The sequence below is a fragment of the Rattus norvegicus genome, chromosome 6 (genome assembly GCF_021556685.1).
Source record: "Rattus norvegicus strain SHRSP/BbbUtx chromosome 6, alternate assembly SHRSP_T2T, whole genome shotgun sequence".
In the NCBI taxonomy this organism is placed as follows: Eukaryota; Metazoa; Chordata; class Mammalia; order Rodentia; family Muridae; genus Rattus; species Rattus norvegicus.
In genome coordinates, this window is record NC_141539.1 from 115,997,396 (window position 1) to 116,017,392 (window position 19,997).

A 19,997-nucleotide genomic window follows, 5' to 3' on the forward strand; every position below is an offset into this window, starting at 1 on the left:
AACTAGACACTACCTTCATATCACCCCATGAACATGAAAACAGGAAGCACAATTAAATTCCTATGTGGAGAATAGAACTGCAATTTTTGTCACCAAGAGGTAGTTTGCAGAAAATTTCAGACTCACAGTTTTTAAAAAGCTTTACTTATTCTGTGTATGTATGGTTGCCCCTGTGTTCAGGTACCTATGTGTTCTTGCACCTATATATTGCAGATACGTGCAGAGGTCAGAGATATCAGGTTCTTGGAACTGGAGCTATAAGTGGCTGTGATGTGGGTACTGGGTCATGAACCCAGGTTCTCTTCAAAAGCAGTATGTGTTCCTAACAGATGATTCATCTCCTAAGCCTCCTGAATTACAATTTTTAAAGGATCATAGCATTTCTTATATTTTTAATTCATTCCCTGATTATTTGCTTTTCAGTGATCTGCCACTCTTCTGACTCAAATAAATGTATTTTATCTTGTATTCAATAGCCATAAATACTGACTGACACACAAATCTTGTTTTTAATATTTAAACCTGCATTACTGCACATCCTTTTCTAAAAAGCTGCCTTCCTGCATGTTGATCTTGGTGGTCTATGCTACCACAGTAGGCAGTGTTGGTGTCCATGGTCCATGTTGCCACCAAAAGCCAAGGGGATGTCTATGGTCCTTACAGCTACCTACAGCTGTGCTGATGTCTGTGGGCCATATTGCTGCTGGAGACCATGTTGATGTCCATGACCTATGCTGCCACTAAGGACCATGAAGGTGCCTATGGCCCTTGATGATGTCCGTGGTCTGTGGTCACACTCTTGATTCTGTAGGCCGTGTTGATGCTAGAGATCATATTGATGTACTGCCCAAGGCCATGTTGATGTTCATTTTTCTGATGTGGCTGGTGGCCCTGTTGATGTCCATAGCTTATGTTACCATTGAAGGGCATGGGGAATGTCCATGGTCTGTATTGCCACCTGAGGCCATTATGATGCCTGTAACCTATGCTGTAGCCAGAAACTATGTGGACATCCATGATCTGTGATACTGTTTACTATAAAGGGCACAGAAGCTTCTTTTTCAGTGATATCGATGACTGCAGACTCACACTTAAGAATGAGAGACATAGAAGCCTTCTATGACAACCTCTTTCTCCAACCCTACCACTAAGAAATAAGGAAGGAAGGAAAAGAAAGAAAGAAAGAAAGAGAGAGAGAGAGAGAGAGAGAGAGAGAGAGAGAGAGAGAGAGAGGGCTTCAACTGCATAGGTAGCAATAAATATCCTAGTAAGGGCACCAGTGGAAGGGGAAGCCCTTGGTCCTGCCAAGGCTGGACCCCCAGTGAACAGGATTCTTGGGGGGAGGGCGGTAATGGGGGGAGGATTGGGAGGGGAACACCCATATAAAATGGGAGGAGAAGGGGTTAAGGGGATGTTGGTCTGGAAACCGGCAAAGGGAATAACATTTGAAATGTAAATAAGAAATACTCAATTTAATAAAGATGGAAAAAAATACTACCCAAACATGATGGCCTGTGACTTAAACCATAACATTTAGAAGGTAGAAGCAGGGTCATCAGAAATAAGGCCATGCCTGTGTACAGAGCTAGTTTGAGACTAGTTTTGGCTGCAGGAGACCCTACCTCAAAATAGATAAATAAAAATAAAAATATCAATCAATGTTACCGTCAGAAACTAACAGGAAGGTATCAGCATGAAATAAAAAAGGAAGAAAGAAAGAAAAAAGTCTGTACCGGAAGGACTCTTAAAATTTAACTTAAGTATGCTGAAGTGTGGCTCTCCACAATTGATGGTTTCTGGCAAGGGTAGGGGTGGGGAAAGACTCAGTTTTCTTTAAGGAGCTGCCCACTGGGGTGTTGACTATACTTTAGCACGTATATGGGCAACGCAAATTGAACTTCAGTTTTTTTTCCTCTTCTTTAGGTTACAAAGCAAGGAGGGTTGGGGGTATGGACTAGGGAGTACAGGGATGTGAATCTGATTGGGGTGCCTAATATGAAACCTCCAAATAATCAATAGATAGCATGTAAAAATAATAAGTTGGTTAGACTTATATAGACTACATTTCGTAACATCTCTTGGAAAAACGCTATGTCCACGTGATGAGGTTCCAGTCAGCGGAAGAAGAGTGAAACTGGCAGGTATCATTTCTGAGTCATCGCCTTAAAGATACCTTCCTTCGGCTCACTCCTGGTCCACTCATAAGGCTTGTAACTGTCACAGCATAGGGACTCAGCTTCAGCAGCATGGAGGAGCATCATAGCAAAGTCCTGAATTCTTCAATGACGCAGAGGAGAGTGAGCATATCGCCACCTCGACTGGTCAAACTGATACACAAGGAAAGTACGTATCTACCTACCGATGTAAGCTGACCATTTGGGAAGAGGCTATATTATAGCTTCTTAAGCATTGGCTCAAAGAATATTAACAGTTTATCCTCTTTTTTCAAGAAAAGATATATGAAATCTATATGGCAGATTTGGGAATAACCCACTGATATGTCAGGAAAACTTTGAAAATATACGCCATCACATCAAGACCAATACTGAGGGATTTCCTTGCTTGGTATGATAGGTGATAGCTGCAGTTTGAATAGCTAGTTCTTAATTGTTAGCTTTTAAAATTATCATTATGTTTTATTTACAAGGAAGTGGTGGTTGTTTTCATTTCTTCCTAACCCTGCCAGTGAATCCTGGTTGAATAATCTAAAGATGTTCCAACTTGCCTTACTTCTGGTACTGGCCATAACTATGGCATAGACATATAACATAGACAAATAGGAGTGTTCAACGGGAAATGCACTTTAAGAAGGGATGTTTAACCTTGAAATAATGTTGATACTTGTAACTGTAATCACTAATTTGTAAATGTAGTCACCACCTATCATTCCCAGCTTTAGAAATGCCAAGTCTGTTTCTTCCCTTGGCCTTTGCAGTAACTACTGACAGCTGTTGGAGTGGAAAGAGCTCTTGGCCAAGCATCCGGAAATTTCACTGCTGGTCCTGGCCTTGACAGTTATTAAGTGTGAATTTGGACAGGTCATGTAACCTCTGTACAGAGTGATTACGAAGTTCAGAATACGATGGGCTATGACAAATATTTGGAAAATAAAAAAGCTTCATCTAAATATATGAAAATGCATGTGTATAAAATATGACATTAGTAATAGCAAAGCAGCTTACATATGTATATGCCCATGTAACATGTGTGTGAACTTTGTGTTTGTATTCTAAGACATTATTACATATATAAAAACTTTGCATATTTAATATTTTCTCTAAAGCACCTAGAGATAACTATTATAGATGAACTCACACTGAGAAACTTATATAATACGGGGTTCTGTCAAGATGACATTTAGAAGTAAGTACTTTAATGGGAACTTTCTCCTCTTATTGATGGCTGGAAGCAAAATAGAAAACAAGACTTTTACAACACTATAATAACATGTTACTAATGATATATTGAACACCTGAGATATCCCATCCTCTTCTCTCAAATAAAAGCTGTAATCTTGAAAAACATCTTCATTTCCACACACAAGCTTCAGTTACATCCCACCCATCTGCCTTCCATCCCCTTAGTGAAAGTAGTTAACCACCCAGCCCCACAGGAATTTGGAGGACATCAAGGGAACATCAAGTTCCCATGATGAAATTCCTGTCATTGTGATTTCTTCCTAAAGTCAACAGGACTCTTCCATGCAATATTCTTAGCAACTATTTCCTTTAGCGAGTATCATTAATTGTAAGATTAATGGACAAACGTCGATCATGAGAACCTAAGTTTTACACAAAGATCTCCCCAGTCTACTGTCTAAAATGATTATATATATATACATAAATATACATACATACATACATACATACATTTGTATACACATACATTTGTATATTTGTGTGTGTCTTATTTGGGATTAATTTTCTTCTGAGATGCATATTCTCTAAGGAATCATCTCAGACAATATCATTGTCTGAAACTGTCTATCAATCTCCCTAATCTTTATTCACAAACAACCAGAAATAAAGCCTTGAATTCTCTGGCTTTGGTCCCAGAACGCATCACAGCATATTTTTATTGGACAGTTTAGTATTGATAACCATTTATCATGAACTCCAAATTGCACAATAATCACTACATTAACATCTGAACTAGCATACAATGGCATCTAAGGGCTTTGCCTCTTCATCCCAGTCCTTTAAAAAATGCTAACATGAGAAATAAATTTGCAATCTCTTCACAAAAGGCGCGGCAATGGAGAAAGCTGATCACAGAATCACATTTGCAAGTTCTAATGAGGCAGTCGGTCTCATCAGTCAAGTAAAGCACCACACCAGGAGTCAGCACAGCTCCAGATTTTAAGAAATGCTCACAACTGAGGCACCATTCTTTCAGAAGTTGTAATCTCTTTATTTGTAGGTTAATATTTTCATTTTCTAGTCTTGACAAGACAATAGTTCCAGAGAGGAATTTATTTAAAGTTTGATGCCATAGACTACAGTGAGCCACTCTTCCAGGGGATCCCCAAAAAGTGGTATGGGATCACACTCTGCACAGCAGACTCTGAAGATCCCTGGCCAGCCCTACTTTTTCTTCTTGTTTTGTTCTGAGACAAGAGTTTCACTGTGTAGCTCTGTCTGGGATGGTACCCAGTAATGTAGATCATGCTGTCCTCGAACTCACAGAGCTCCGTCTACCCTGCTTCTGACTCTAGACTATTAAAACTACAGACTGAAACCTATGCACCATGAGCACCTGCCCCATGCGCAGAGTGAGAGAAAGCAGTAAACCCACCCTGTGTCAGAGTTTCCCCCTTGTCCCTTAATGTGTATTTGTGAACTCGTTACCAGCTAGAGATGCCTCATGCAGGTAGAGTAAACATGTATAGAGCCTCCAGAATGCCAGTTTCTATAATTATAATTACTCCTGCCCCAGAGAACAGCTACAGAAATAAACTAAAGACATGCAAATACTGACTAGTTGGTCCCAGACCTACCTAACCTTCCTGTCTTCTTGGAGCTTTAAATACCTTGTGAAATTGACACAAGACTTCTTAAACAGTGAAGAAAGAAGGAAGGAGGGAGAAAAAAGGAAGAACAGAAAGATAGAGGTGGAAGGAAGAGGGAGATGGGGAAGGGAGAGGGAGAGGGAGATGGGGAAGGGAGAGGGAGAGGGAGAGGGAGAGGGAGAGGGAGAGGGAGAGGGAGAGGGAGAGGGAGAGGGAGAGGGAGAGGGAGAGGGAGAGGGAGAGGGAGAGGGAGAGGGAGGAGAGGGAGAACCAGACCTCTAGTTTTGATAAAGACTTTAACTATCCTCCTTCACACTGATTGGTTTCTGGTCTCAGTATCTTTAAAGACTTCTCCAGTCCTTATCCTTCAAAAGTTAATGTTTTTAACCTCCCCAACCCCCCAACCCCTTGTGTGTGTGTGTGTGTGTGTGTGTGTGTGTGTGTGTGTGTGCACATGTGCGTGTGCATGTGTGTGTGTGTATTGTGAGCAAGTATGTCCATTTAATGATGTCCAAGGTGGCAGCAGGAGAGAGTGCCTTCCAAGTCCTTTTCTGCTCCCTGATTCTCTCTCACATTGCTCTTGTCCCTTCTAAGAGGCTAAGGGAGTTCACGTATCCTTCCCTTCCTTCATATCAGGTTATAAGCCTTCACAAGGCTCTGTTCTAGAGAAGTAGTCTACATAATGGGCATTTCACAGCCAGAAAGAAAACTCAGTTTACACAGCTATACCACAATCTCATCTTCCAAATAGCTACCTAGCAAGCTACTGATGAATTTATCATTTTCTTTTCTCTTCAAACTTTCTACGTGGTAAGCAATATTTTCCTTTTGTAATATCTTCCCTCCTTCCTCAATGCCTAATGTAAAATTTCTTCCAACACAGTTCAGTGTTTGTTTTTCTAAAACTGAGAACTATTTTATCTCTACTTTCCCATATTACATTATAGAATAAACCTACATGACTTCCAGACAATAATAACTAGAATAATTTATGATTTCATCCCCATTTCTTAAATATTCAAATAAAAATCCAGTTTAACTCCTTTCTTAATAGGTAAGAGAGTTCTGAGATCCTGTGTTTGTATGAAATTTTATTATATCCTGTATTGAGTAAAGGAAACAGTAGCTTTAGAAATATTTGGCTGTTATAAATGTTGTTTGCTGAAAACGGGATGAATTGGTACATTTTTTAAAATTTTATCATGACCATTTAAGATAGCTGGAAGCTACTGATATTTATTTTTAATTTTTACAGCTTGACCTATACAGAGGCAGTACAAACAGAGCATCCTTTAAAAAAATCACATTCTGTTGAATTTCAGTCACTTGTATATCTCAAATGTTTCTCCCTTATTTTTATTTTATGAAATCAGATAAGTAGCAAGACTTAACCTTGTTGGCAATAAATTCACTCTATCCTAACATAAGTTTCTTGAAATCTTGAAGCTGACCAACCCACTCCCCATCCCCATGTTCTCTGAATAGACATATATGAGCTGTCTCTCTCAGAATTCTCAGACACGGACTTATTCTTGATTGAGAAGATTTCTACTGGCCACCCTTGAATGGACGGACATACAGCATTATCCCATTGCCTAAGATCCCCCCCCCCGACTATGTTCCCTAGTCTACACCAGGCAAACACATACAAAAATGCCTTCCCTTTCATTGATTTTTTTTTAAAATAATGACCCCCTTAAGAAATGGGACCCAATACAAAGTTTCAGTTCATCACATTGTGCATTCTTGATACATGTCTAAAAACTGGATATTTTCTTAGATCAAAATAGCAAAACTAAGAACTTCATTAACATTTACACATCTCAGTTGTGAGGTTCATAATATTGGCCTGGAGAACTATCCCCTTAGCTTTTCTTGTGTTTTTCTTCTCTGTTTCATCTGAACTGTGCACCTTTCTATGTATTTCTACATTTGCAGTTCAAAAATAAAACAGTCTTGCATCAACTTCCCCATGTATAACTCACAGGTTGACTTTAATAAAAGAAATTTCTTTGATATCATGTGCCTACAGAAAATCACATCACTCAAAATGCAGAGTTGTAGAGCCCAGACTTGATATTCCCTCACTTAAGGCCCTGGTGACATTGAGGAAAAGGGGATAGAAAGATTATAAGAGGCAGATTAGGGAGATGCTGTGGGATTGTGTTTCCTAGTAATGGCAGAGGCTAAAACCATAAAGTTTTATCAACATGACTTCCCAAACATGAGCTGAACAAGTACACAACTAAGGGACATGCCAAAGTACACAAGGTCTCAACTCTACATAAACAACTGTAGGCAAGTAAGGAACGTTGGGAATAGGATAAATAGTCTTCCTCAGGGAGGAGTACTGCAATCGATCATCCAGTACCAAATGGCCATCCCTGAAAATGCGTATATATATGACTGAGCAGGAATGCAATAAACATTAATGAAGAAAAAGAAGCCATGAATTTGAAATGGAGAAAAGAGAAGTGTATGGAGGGAGGAAGACAAAGGAGGAAATATAATAGCTATAATGTATATTAAAAGCAAAGAATAAAACAAGCACCTAGTTTTGCTATTGACCTCTACAGATACACAGAAACCAGGATGTAGTTTTTCACCATGACCCTTTGCATCTGGGCAGTCTGAAATTAAAATCATGCAAAACTGTTGTTTCTTTGCTATGACCTCTGCACTCCTAGTAGCCAGCCAAAGCAGGTCCTCAAAATATGTTTGTTAACAAGACTTTGAAGTTTTTGTCCTACCGAGATGTTTGCATTTTAGTAATAATAATAACAACCAATGGATTCTTAAAAGTCGAGCTTCCAGATTTTCTTTATAATGTTCAACAAACTGGGGTGAAAATCTTAATATGGATGAAAGTGACCAAATACCTAGCTAATAAATGTATTGACCCAAACTGTATCAACTAACAACAGCATTTTCACACACTGCTTCTAGTCCCTACACTACAATGTAGGCATTGCTGCATCCGTGTTCATAAGCAAAAAGGTGGGAACTCTAGTTGCTGTGTGACATGTCCAGGGTCAGAGAACAGAGGGATGGCAGAGTGAGAACCCACAGCAGGTCTGAGCAGGTCTAGCCCACCTACTTGTGCCTGAAGACATCAGAAATCCCTGTCTGAGGAGATGGATAGAAGGGCAAAGAGAGTCTCAAAATCTCCAAGTGCCAAGTGAGTTTTTTATTTGTTTGTATCTATAAAACACTAAAGCAGACAATACACAAAGTATACTCATTACCCATTCATTACCCACTACCCACCCCCACCCCATATCCTTGGAACGTCCAAGGAAAATAGATGAAATAGAACAAACATTACATGGCCTTAGAAGCTGGAAACCTCTGGGGAGAATTACATTTCTGCTGTCACTATACTGGTGTATGCCTTGGGTTGAGATAATTAGTATTTTGGATTCATGTTCATCCACAAATTTAAAAATTATATGTTCATATATTTTAGAATTTATATAATATAAATTATATATATTATATATATACATATATTTACTTTAACTTGTGGACACACACACACACACACACACACACACACACACACACACATTTCCAACCTTTAAGGAAGGTATTTGTGAGGACTGTAGCAACCCATTCTTAGATAAGCACTGGACAGTTGCTGTAAGGCCATGGGTCACAAAATCAATTCTGAACTCACTGTGGGTTCAGCACTTTTCCTCACTCTGTTAATTCTGGGACTTGGTTTCCTTAGAAGACTAATGGCATTTACCACCCAAGTTATTGTAAAATTCAAGCCCATAATGCGCTCATAAGTACTTGCCAGATAGACCAACTGGCACATAGTAAGTCATCCACAAATTGCATTATTATTAGATGAGTAAATAATACAAAGGCACCCATGGTTCTCAGCTGTGATGATTTGATCCTCTGAGGACATTCTGCAATGTCGGGAGATATTTTTGCTTGTAACAACCTAACATAGGCATGTCCTTATAATCTGTAAACTGGGATATGGATAAATATGCTAAAATATACAAGACTAGTCACAGAGTAAAGAGTGATCCAGTTCAAAATGGTAATGGTGTTATGAGTAAGAGACACTGACCTTGGAAAGTTTCCCTTAGTCTACAGTATTTTCTCCATGGAGCAAAGGCTGACACTAACAAGACAGTTCTGGAAAACCAAGCATCCTACAGAAATGTTACCTGTGAAGTATCATCAGATTAAAACAATGAAGTAAGGAATGATGTGACATGATTGCATTTCAGGATGTCTTTGATTTGTTTTCAATACTCTTTTAAAGGTGTGCTTTATTTCTACACAAGGAGCGCTGATATGGTAACACACTCCTGAGGTTGCTTTGGAAGTAGTAAATGATGCCAGGTGTTAAAAGTCAGTCTTGGTTGTACAGATAGAAGGGAGACAACTTTGGGTACATGAGACACCACTTCAAAAGAAAATAAACAACCAGATAGATGATTCAGAGAGTAATGCACTTGATTTCAAGCACAAGCGTTTGATTCCCAGGATTTACATTAAAAGAACCATAGATGGCAGTGTATGTTTGCAATCTTAGCCCGTGGGAGGCAAGGGTAAGTAGATGCCTGAGAAGATGGCTGGCCAGGCCATCTCCTGTTTGATGAGTTCCAGGCAAGTGAGAGACCTTGTGCCAAAAGTCAAGAAGGCTATCAGTAAGCAGTGACAAAAATGAGGTTGTTCTTTGGCCTCTATACATGTGCATCTGCACACACATGAACACACACACACACATGAACACACACACACACAGAGAAAATCGTTTAGGAAATTTGAAAATTCATGAACAATGGAACACTAATAATTTCAGGGATCAAAGAGTCCAATAAAACAGCAGCAGCAGCAGCAGCAGCAGCAGGAGTAGTAGTAGTAGTAGTAGTAGTAGTAGTAGTAGTAGTAGTAGTAGTAGTAGTAGTAGTTGTTGTTGTTGTTGTTGTTGTAATACCTTCAAGTTTATGTAGATCCCCATGGGACCCAGGGAATAAAATGGTCTGGTTACTTATAATGAACACTGGGTAGGAAGGAATGTGAACAAGCATGGTCAGATTTCTCTATATGTTGATCCTACTCAGTGCGTCCAGATGCTTTCTGGATGGTAGGATTGAGGAAAGCTAAAGACGCAGAGTTCAAAACACATCTATGTATCTGGTGCTACAGGCAAAAGGAATGGGTCTTTGTCTCTGGATGGAAGCTTGGCCTGTCCTTCCTGTGGGTCCTGCATGTTTTCTCCAGCTTAAATTGAGAAAGATACAGGAGACACTTGAGTAAGAATCTGTTACACCAAGGGAAAAGCCTGTCTTCACAACAAACAACCTACGTTGTTTGCTTTGATGTGACCATCACATACCTGATAAAAGAAAAGGGTGGTAATTTGGCTTACATTTGAGCAGACATCACTATCACCAGGAATGCATTGTAGCAGAAATTTGGGCAGCTTGTCACATTGCTTCCAAAATTAGAAATTAGAAAGAAACGAATGTTGGTTCTCAGCCTGGTTTTCCATTTTTTCCAGTCCAGGACCCCAACCCATGGAATGCTGGCTCTCACATTTATGGGTGGCGTTTCCTACCTCAATTAATCTCATCTAGAAAATACCCCACTGACACACTCAGAGATTTGTTTCCAAGGTGATTTCAGATTCCTTTCAAATTGAAAGTCAACATAAATAATTACAATTCTACCCCTTCTCAGTGTGACAAGAAAACATATCACTTTAAAGATATACCCTCCCATCCCTGGTTTTCATAGACTCACAGCCATTTTATAATGCTAAGTCAATCCAGTCTAACCTCAGAAGTCCCCATAGTCTTTAAACAGTTCCACACTGTTCAAGTACAGTCCTCTGGGACATTGGCAATCTTTTAAATGTGAGCCTCTATGGCAAAAAAAAAAAAAAGCTACATGACCAATAAAAAAGATAGTTTGGCAGGTAAAAGTCCTGGCCATATAAAACTAGTGACCTGAGTTCATTCCCAGAACCCAAGTAAAGGTAAAAAGAGAGAACCAATTCTGCAAAGTTGACTTCTTTTTTTTTTTTTTTTTTTTTATTAACTTGAGTATTTCTTATATACATTTCGAGTGTTATTCCCTTTCCCGGTTTCCGGGCAAACATCCCCCTCCCCCATCCCCTTCCTTATGGGTGTTCCCTTCCCAACCCTCCCCCCATTGCCGCCCTCCCCCCATAGACTAGTTCACTGGGGGTTCAGTCTTAGCAGGACCCAGGGCTTCCCCTTCCACTGGTGCTCTTACTAGGATATTCATTGCTACCTATGGGGTCAGAGTCCAGGGTCAGTCCATGTATAGTCTTTAGGTAGTGGCTTAGTCCCTGGAAGCTCTGGTTGCTTGGCATTGTTGTACTTTTGGGGTCTCGAGCCCCTTCAAGCTCTTCCAGTTCTTTCTCTGATTCCTTCAATAGGGGACCTATTCTCAGTTCAGTGGTTTGCTGCTGGCATTCGCCTCTATATTTGCTGTATTCTGGCTGTGTCTCTCAGGAGCGATCTACATCCGGCTCCTGTCGGTCTGCACTTCTTTGCTTCATCCATCTTGTCTAATTGGGTGGCTGTATATGTATGGGCCACATGTGGGGCAGGCTCTGAATGGGTGTTCCTTCAGTCTCTGTTTTAATCGCAAAGTTGACTTCTAAAAGCACAATGCTCCTCCCATGCTACCCCAGCACATATGTCCTTGTGCAAACCTCAAAGCCATAACAATATAAAGCAAAATAACCAAGTTGTATAACTCCAACATTTAGTACCAAATAGTCAACACATTCCTCTTCCAAAAGCAAGGAAGAAAAGCATAGCAAGGAACAACTGGAAAAAAGCAAGGTGAAAGGCCTGCAGCTTCATATAAGCACATGAGGCTTGTGAAGGAATTATCTGGATTCCCAAGGGCTTGGGGCTTTCCACCACTAGAACCTCTCTGCCTGGTGCACACACAGCCCCTCTCCTAAGCTGCCATCACTTATGCCTGCTTCCCTCAGCAGACCTTCTGTGGTCTACACTTCAACTTAGATTTCACCTTTACAGCTTCACACAGTGGCCCTGCAGAGCAACCATAGCTGGCCACATGTTGACCTGACCTTAGTCATATTCTAGAACTTTGGCATAGACTTCCATTGCCTCTCAGTCTTACAAAAGCATGTCTATAAAACCAGTACCACATAGATACAGCCTGTTCCCCTTGAAGTCATGGTAGTTGTTGTGGATTAGAAAACTGTTAGCTTTTTCAGTGTTGGATGAGATGATCACATGGTTTTTTTTTTCTTCCCTTCAGTTTCTTAAAATGGTGGAGTGCATTGACTTATTTTTATATGTTGAACCATCTCTGCATCTCTGGGATAAAGCCTCCTTGATCACGATGAATGATCTTGATGTATTCTTGAATTAAGTTTTCAAGTATTTTGTTGAATATTTTTGCATCTATGTTCATGAGGGAAATTGATCTAAAATTCTAAGTTTTCTTTCTTTGTTGAATTTTGCTTGAGTGTAGGGTGACTATAGCCTCATAAAATGAGTTTGGCCATGTTCCTTCTTTTTCTATTTTGTGGGATAATTTGAGTAGTATTGGTATTAGCTTTTCTTTTTTTTTTAACTGGATGTTTTATTTACATTTCAAATGTTATTCTCTTTCCCGGTTTCCCATCCACAAGCCCCCTATCCTATCTCCCCTCCCTCTTCTTCTGTGAGGGTGCCCCCCCAACCACCCTCCTTCCAGACCTGAGATTCCCCTACACTGGGGGGGTCCAGCCTTGGCAAGACCAAAGGCTTCTTCTCCCATTAGTGCCCAACAAGGCCATCCTTTGCTACATATGCAGCTGGAGCCATGGGTTTGCCCATGGTGTACTCTTTGGGTAATGGTTTAGTCCCTGGGAGTTTGGTTGGTTGGTATTGTTGTTCTTATGGGGTTGCAAACCCCTTCAGTTCCCTGAAACCTTTCTCTAAGTCCTCCAATGGGGACTTCATTCTCAGTTCAACGGATTGCTGCTAGCATTTGCCTCTGTATTTGTCATGCTCTAGCGGTATTAGCTCTTCTAAACAATCTGGCCCTGGGACTTTTGGGTATTTTAACCACTGCTTCTATTTCCTTGGAGGTTATAGGACCATTTCATTTGTTCATCTGAATTTGACTTAACTTTGGTAAGTTGTATCTATCAAGAAAGTTATTCATTTCTTTTAGATGTTCCAACTTTATGGAGTACAGGTTTTTAAAGTATGACCTAATGATTCTCTGGATTTCCTCCATGGGTGTTGTTATGTCTCCTTTTGTTTGTTTGTTTGTTTCTGATTTTGTTAATTTGGATATTCTCTGTGTTATAGTAAGTTTGGATAAAGTTTAGCTATCTTGTTCATTTTATCAAAGAACCAACTCTTTGTTTCATTGATTCTTTGTATTATTCTCTTTGTTTCTATTTTATTAATTTTAGCCCTCAGTTTGATAATTTCCTACCATCTACTCTTTGCTGTATTTGCTTCTCGTCTCCTTCTTCCTCTCCTTCTCTGACTACTCCTCCTCCTCCTCCTCCTCCTCCTCCTCCTCCTCCTCCTCCTCCTCCTCCTTTACCTTCTTCTCCTAAGCACTTTTAGGTGCTCTGTTAAGTTGCTAGTGTGAGATTTCTTCAATTTCTTTATGAAAGCATTGGTGCTACGGCCTTTCCTCTTAGCGTGTCTTCATTGTCTCATAAGTTAGGTTACGCTGAGTATTCATCTTCACTCAATTCTAAGAAGTCTAATTTCCTTATTTCTGTCTTGCTCCAGCAGTCATCAGTAGAGAGTAGTTCAGTTTCCACGAGTTTGTAGACTTTCTGTTGTTTCTGATATTGTTAAAATCTAGTATTGATATGTAGTGGTTTGATAGAATGCAGGGGTTATTTCAATCACATTGTATCTGTTCAGACTTGCTTTGTGCCTGAGTATATTGTCAGTTTCGGAGAACGCTCCATGAGGTGCTGAGAAGAAGCTGTTTACTTTTATGTTTGGGTGAAATATTTTGAGCTATGTGTTAGACCCATTTGGTTCATGAAATCTGTGAGCTCCAGTATTTCTCTGTTTAACTTTCTAATGGGAGCAGATGCAGAGACCCAAAACCAAATACTAGAAGGAGCCAGGGTAATCCCACAGAAGAGGAAGAGGAAGAGGAAGAGGAAGAGGAAGAGGAAGGACTTTAGGAGCCAGAGAAGTTTATGATACCATCATTATATGGTCCATAGAATCAACTAAACGGGGCTCATAGGGTTCACTGTAACTGAAGCAACAATTAAGGACCCTGTATGGATCTGAGCTCAGTCCTCTGCATGTACCTTATGGTTGTGTAGCTTGGTGTTCTTGTGGGACTCCTAAAACGAGAGTGGGGGATGTCTCTGACTTCTTTGCCTGGATTTTAAACTCTTTTCCTCCTACTGGGTTGCCACTCCCACTGGGTTGTGTTCTGAGGGCTTGTGCCCAGTCTTACTGTGTATTGTTAGCCCATGCTTTGTGGATATCCCTGGGAGGCCTACTCTTGTGGAGTGGTGGTGGGGAGCAAAGGAGGTGTTGATCTGGATCAGAGGTTGGAAAAAGAAGGATTAGGATTGAGAATGGTGAAGGGAGGGGAAGCTGTGGTGGGGATGGAATGTATGAAAGGATAAAAGAAAGAAGGAAGGAGAGAGAGAGAGAGAGAGAGAGAGAGAGAGAGAGAGAGAGAGAGAGAGAGAGAGAGAGAGAGAGAGAGAGAGAGAGAGAGAGAGAGAGAGAGAGAGGAGAGAGAGAGAGAGAGAGAGCGCGCCCTTGGCAGCATTCACAGTTCAGGCTCCTGTTCCAATGCACTTGCATTCTGACAATTCGGGCCTCAATTGGGTTGCTTTCTACTGCCCTCAACTTTAAATGTGCTCACATCTTGCCTTGCCAAACTTCATGATTTTCATACCCCCCCCCTTTTTTTTTGCTCTCTTTCACTGAAGTTCTGCATAAAAGTAGTCAGGGGTAACTATGCCATAGGCTAAATACTCCCCTGTCATCTTGAATTTGCTTTGTCAAAGCAATTAGTTTTTTATTTATTATTATTGTTGCTGTTGTTGGTGGTGTTGGTGGTGGTGGTAGTAGTGGTGGTGGTGGTGTGTGTGTGTCATAAGAATTTGTGGAAGTCAGTCCTTTCCTTCCATTATGTGGGTCATGGGGATAGAAATCAGGTCATTGACATTTTAACCTGCTAAGGCATCTTGCTGGGCCCGCTATTACTTTCTAATTCAGCCTAAGTTTTCAGGACAAAAGTAAATGCAACCAGGTACTTTGCTAGAATATGTCAAGAATATTCTTGCTACTCTCTGAAATCTCATGGGCCAGGTCTGTCTATGCCTACGTGTTGCTTGAAGCCAGTGGTTCTCTATCTGTGGGTCACAGCCCCTTTAAATTTTTATTTACACTATTATTTAGAACAGTAGCAAAACTACAGTTATCAAGCAGCATTGAAATTACTTTTGGAGTTGGGGGTCACCACAACATGAGAGTCTGTATTAAATGACTGAAACATTAGAAAGGTTGAGAACCACTGCTTCAAGCCTTCTAGTTTTCCAAAATCTCACCTGTCCTAGTTTGCCTCTTATTGCTGTGATAAATATCATGACCCCCTACACTTTATCACTGATGGAAACCAGGTTAGGAATTCAAACAGGAGATAGGAACTGAAGAAGAAACCTCGTTTTAGCTCCTCGACTTCCTCAGCCTTCTTTCTCAAACCACTGAAAAACCTCATGCCTGGGGATGGCACTGCCCTTAGAGAGCCAGGCCTTTCCACAACAATCAATAAAATGCCCTAAAGACTTTCCCACAGGCAATATGATAGACACATTCCATTTAGGTTCTCTCTACCCAGATAACTCCTGCTCACATCAAGTTAATAAAAATGATAAGGACACCAGCAGAACGTGCCACCAAGTTCTACCTAAAGCATTTTTAACACTTTGTAGTTCAAAGTTCAAACTCATCAATATTTCTCCTGAAAATCAGTTCCAAAAGCCTAGAATATCCAGTCAATTTGAGTACAATGCCCCCACTTCTTGGTATCAGTTGTTTCTATTGGCTACATCTCTTTTTATTGTGATCACATACCTGAAAACAAGAACTTGTTTGAGGAAGGGCTTGTTTTTCTCTTACAGTTGGAATGGAATTCTATCAAGGTGTGTGGGGGTGGGGTGGGGTGGGGGTAGGGGATAGTATCAGAAACTTGAGGCAGCTGGTCATGTGGAATCCACAATCAAGTAGTAGAAAGAGATGGGTGCTTGAATCAGCTGGTTTTCTCCTTTATATTTAATCCCTGAGTCCAACTCATGGAATGGTGCCACTCACATTAAGGGTAGGTCTTCCTGTCTCGGTTAACCTAATCCAGAAAGTTCCTCACAGAACAATTCCATGTCATTAGGGTGATTCTAGACACTGTCAATGACAATCAGTGTAAGCCAACACACATCACAAGCCAGGTGAGACAGCTTCTGAAGTCTGAGGCAGAAATACCACCCCTTGCCCCATAATGAATTTCTATTAGTTAAGGCTTGATTAGCGCTCAGTTCTTGGCACAAAACCCTGGTCCCCTTATAATCCCTGGCAGAGAGGTGCAGTCCAAACACTGAATGCTGTTCTGACAAACTGAAGATACCTGGGTAAGTATGCTTCTATTCTTCTGTTTTAACTGAGATCTATCCAACAACCCCGGCCTCTTCACTGACATCAGGACTACCTCCCTTGTCAAGCAAGGGAGTCTGCAATTAACACACTGATTGTAGTACATAGAGCAATAATGAGTAAAGCTACTGCATACTGCTGGACATGGTGGCACATGTCTGCAATCCCAGCTCTTGGTAGGTGACAGAAAGACTGTGGCCAGGCTGCTGTGGCCAGCCTTGTCTCAATTGAGAATTGCAAGACAGCTATCAAGTAAAAAGTGACCACATGCTAATCCCTGGGACTAATCTATAAACTATATTACCCTATTTGGAAAATTGTCTTTTCAAATACAATTAAGATCGGGGGTTTTGGGTACTGGAGAGATTATTCTGCAGTGCTTATAAATGTTATCACAGGTATCATTGTAATAGGGGAGCAATGGGAAATCTGGCACAGAAAACTGTGAACACAGAAACAGAAAGCAGAATGATATGTCCACAAGCCATGGAATACTGGCAGTAACCAGACCTTGGTAGAAGCAAGGGGTACATCTGGAGCTGACACACCTTGTTTCTGTTCGGTGAAACTGACTGTGGACTTTTGACTTCCACAAACAGGTGAGCATGTATTCGTGTTGGATTTTACCATTTGGTTAATGATAATTTGTTTAAGCTGCTACAGGCAAACTGCAAACTAAGGCACCAGGAATGCCTGAGGATTCTCCTCTCTCTGGTCCACATTACTTACCCTTACCTGTAAAGAGAGGAAATGAGGGAAGACGAGAGGGAGAAACTAGAAACCCAAGTCTAGGGAGAGAGGGAAGACAGGAGGGAGAGGACATGGAAGAAGGAAGCTGGTGAGGGAGGAGAAAGATTCAGGAGTGCCTGCCACATATCTGAAATGTTGTTTGGAATTTTTTAAGAGCAACAAGTTTGAAGCTGGGTGCCTTCCCTATGAGGAAAGAGCATCTATAGCACCCTCTCCTGTGGGCACGAAACAGCCTAGGAATGCTCTGAGGTACTTCCCGGACCTCACAAGCGTCACTGTATCTTCTTACAACTTTTCTCATGGCCACCAATGACTTTCTAAAAAATACACTGACGCCCTTATCATAAAACTCGTAGGGACATGAACCGACATTAAATACTCTTTAAGACCCTGCTTATGACCAGTGGAAGGGGAAGCCCTGGGTCCTGCTAAGACTGAACCCCCAGTGAACTAGTCTATGGGGGGAGGGCGGCAATGGGGGGAGGGTTGGGAGGGGGACACCCATAAGGAAGGGGAGGGGGGAGGGGGATGTTTGCCCGGAAACTGGGAAAGGGAATAACACTCGAAATGTATATAAGAAATACTCAAGTTAATAAAAAAAAAAAAAAGAGCACTTGTTGATTTTGCAAAGGACCCAGGTTCCATTATGAGTACCTACATGATGGCTCATATCCATCCATAACTATAGTTCCAGGGGATGCAACAGATACATGCAGGCCAAATATTTAAAAAAAAAAAAAAGACCCTGCTTATGAAGCCTGCTTCCTCTACACAATGGTCCATGACCTCTGCTATTTCTATGATGTGAAATATGTATTCCATTCACAGGAAGTATGTCTATTCTGTTTTTCCAAAAACAGCCAATGGTCCTGGTAAATACTTTACAATGCACGAGACATCTCCTTTCCACAAAGAATAATGATGTTTTCTTTCCCTCCCTTACAGCAATCTGCATAGGACTGGGTTGTGATGGTCCTTGAAGGCACTGACTGCCCACCATTCTGAGGCAATGCAAAAGTCTCATATTCTTCGTACTATACCTATTTATCATATCGTACAATGGTGATTGATATCAAGAATTATATCCCTGAGGCATGTGAGGTCTAAATCATAAAATATAGATTAATAAAATTCATTGTCTTGCTACCTGACAGAATTGACTCATACATTTTGGGACGACTTTCTGTGAAAGGAGTTGAAGCCAGAATGCATTTCTCATCGTCCTAATTTCAACACAAAATGCAATTAACTGCAGCCCCTCAAGTCCCAAATATTCAAAGCATCTGGAGATTTATTTTATCATCAGAAGAGTAACAGCTCTGCCCTGTGAATACACCTGAAGGGGTCTGCTTCACGTTATTTATTTACCAATATGTGGCAAGTCAGTATAAAAATCAGCTTATTTTTAATTGACTATATGTTACTGCCTTACAGTTGCCCAGAGGGAAGACTGCATTCGCGGGCTCTTTATATTTTTCAATGTTTATTTACCCTGGTGTAACTGAAAGGGAAGTCTACTTAACATTTCCATCTTCAGCCACGGGAAAATTGTACCATGAATCATGTGTATAGAGTCTAGCCATGGGCATGTGACTCTATCTTATGATTTCAGGGTGAATGTCTACTTTTGCAGACATACAATTCAAAGGGACGTTCTTGGTGTCCCCATTATGTTAAAAACAATAGATGCAAGCCCATATTATACAATTCATAGTCACAGAGACAAGCTGTAGCCACTCTTATTTTAAAATGCACGTTTCAGTAAACATGCCTTTGCACTTCCCACATCGGAAAGCATACATTTCAGTTACCTAATCTCCACGGTGCTTCTGTGCTATGTTGCTATATGCAACAGCTTCAGAATGGTTACAAACCTTTCGTTGTCCATTAGCTCAAGTTTGCTTGAGAAAAGCATTCATTTCTATTCCCTGGCTGTAAGGATATTCTGAGAGCGATGCAGATGAGCCATAGGACTCACTTATAATGAGGCGGTGACGTTGATGAGTATTCCACCTGGGGCGTCACTCATGCAGTCACAGTAACTGCATGGACTATGTCACAAGTTCCCATTGTGAGGATCTTAATTGGGCCAGCATAACGACAAGGACTAAAGGCCTAGATGCCACAGAAAGCCTCCGACAGTCAAAGAAACGGAGGCCTTTGACTGGGCTGGGTTACCAGGCTCCCTCTTACTGTCCAGAGAGAAGTACAGGCTGCTCTTGGCTAATAAGGGGCTTAATATTCTCCTAGCACTTTTTAAAGCTCTTTAACTTTATTGTCATTTCAAGAAAACTCTGCCCCTGATGGGGAAAAATAATTTCTCTTCACCCAAGGCCTTTTTTCTTGGATTAATATTAATATCCCATGAGCATATTAGCTATGGAGGGAAGAATCTAGTGGCAAAATGAAATCCACCTCACTTCACTCACATATGATGTAGGCAATGTGAAAGAAAATTTCCCACTCGCAGGGCCCCTCAATTTCCTTCATAACCACTCTCATTTCCTTGTGTGAATCATAAGCTATTTTTTGTTTTATTTTGTATCTTGTTTTTATTTTTATTATTTTTG

At 40.7% G+C, this 19,997-nt stretch overlaps 1 long non-coding RNA gene across 3 annotated transcripts in view; it reads right to left on the reverse strand.

Moving 5' to 3' along the window:
• Nucleotides 1-16,164, reverse strand: part of LOC148005408 (uncharacterized) — a 353,046-nt gene extending 336,882 nt beyond the window's left edge. For 2 of the 3 annotated variants that reach the window (XR_015622508.1, XR_015622507.1), the window contains exon 1: nucleotides 16,108-16,164. This is a non-coding gene — a long non-coding RNA (uncharacterized LOC148005408). The remainder of the gene's footprint in view (nucleotides 1-16,107) is intronic. The other variant, XR_015622509.1, reaches the window with a different exon arrangement.
• Nucleotides 16,165-19,997: the final 3,833 nt, after the last annotated feature.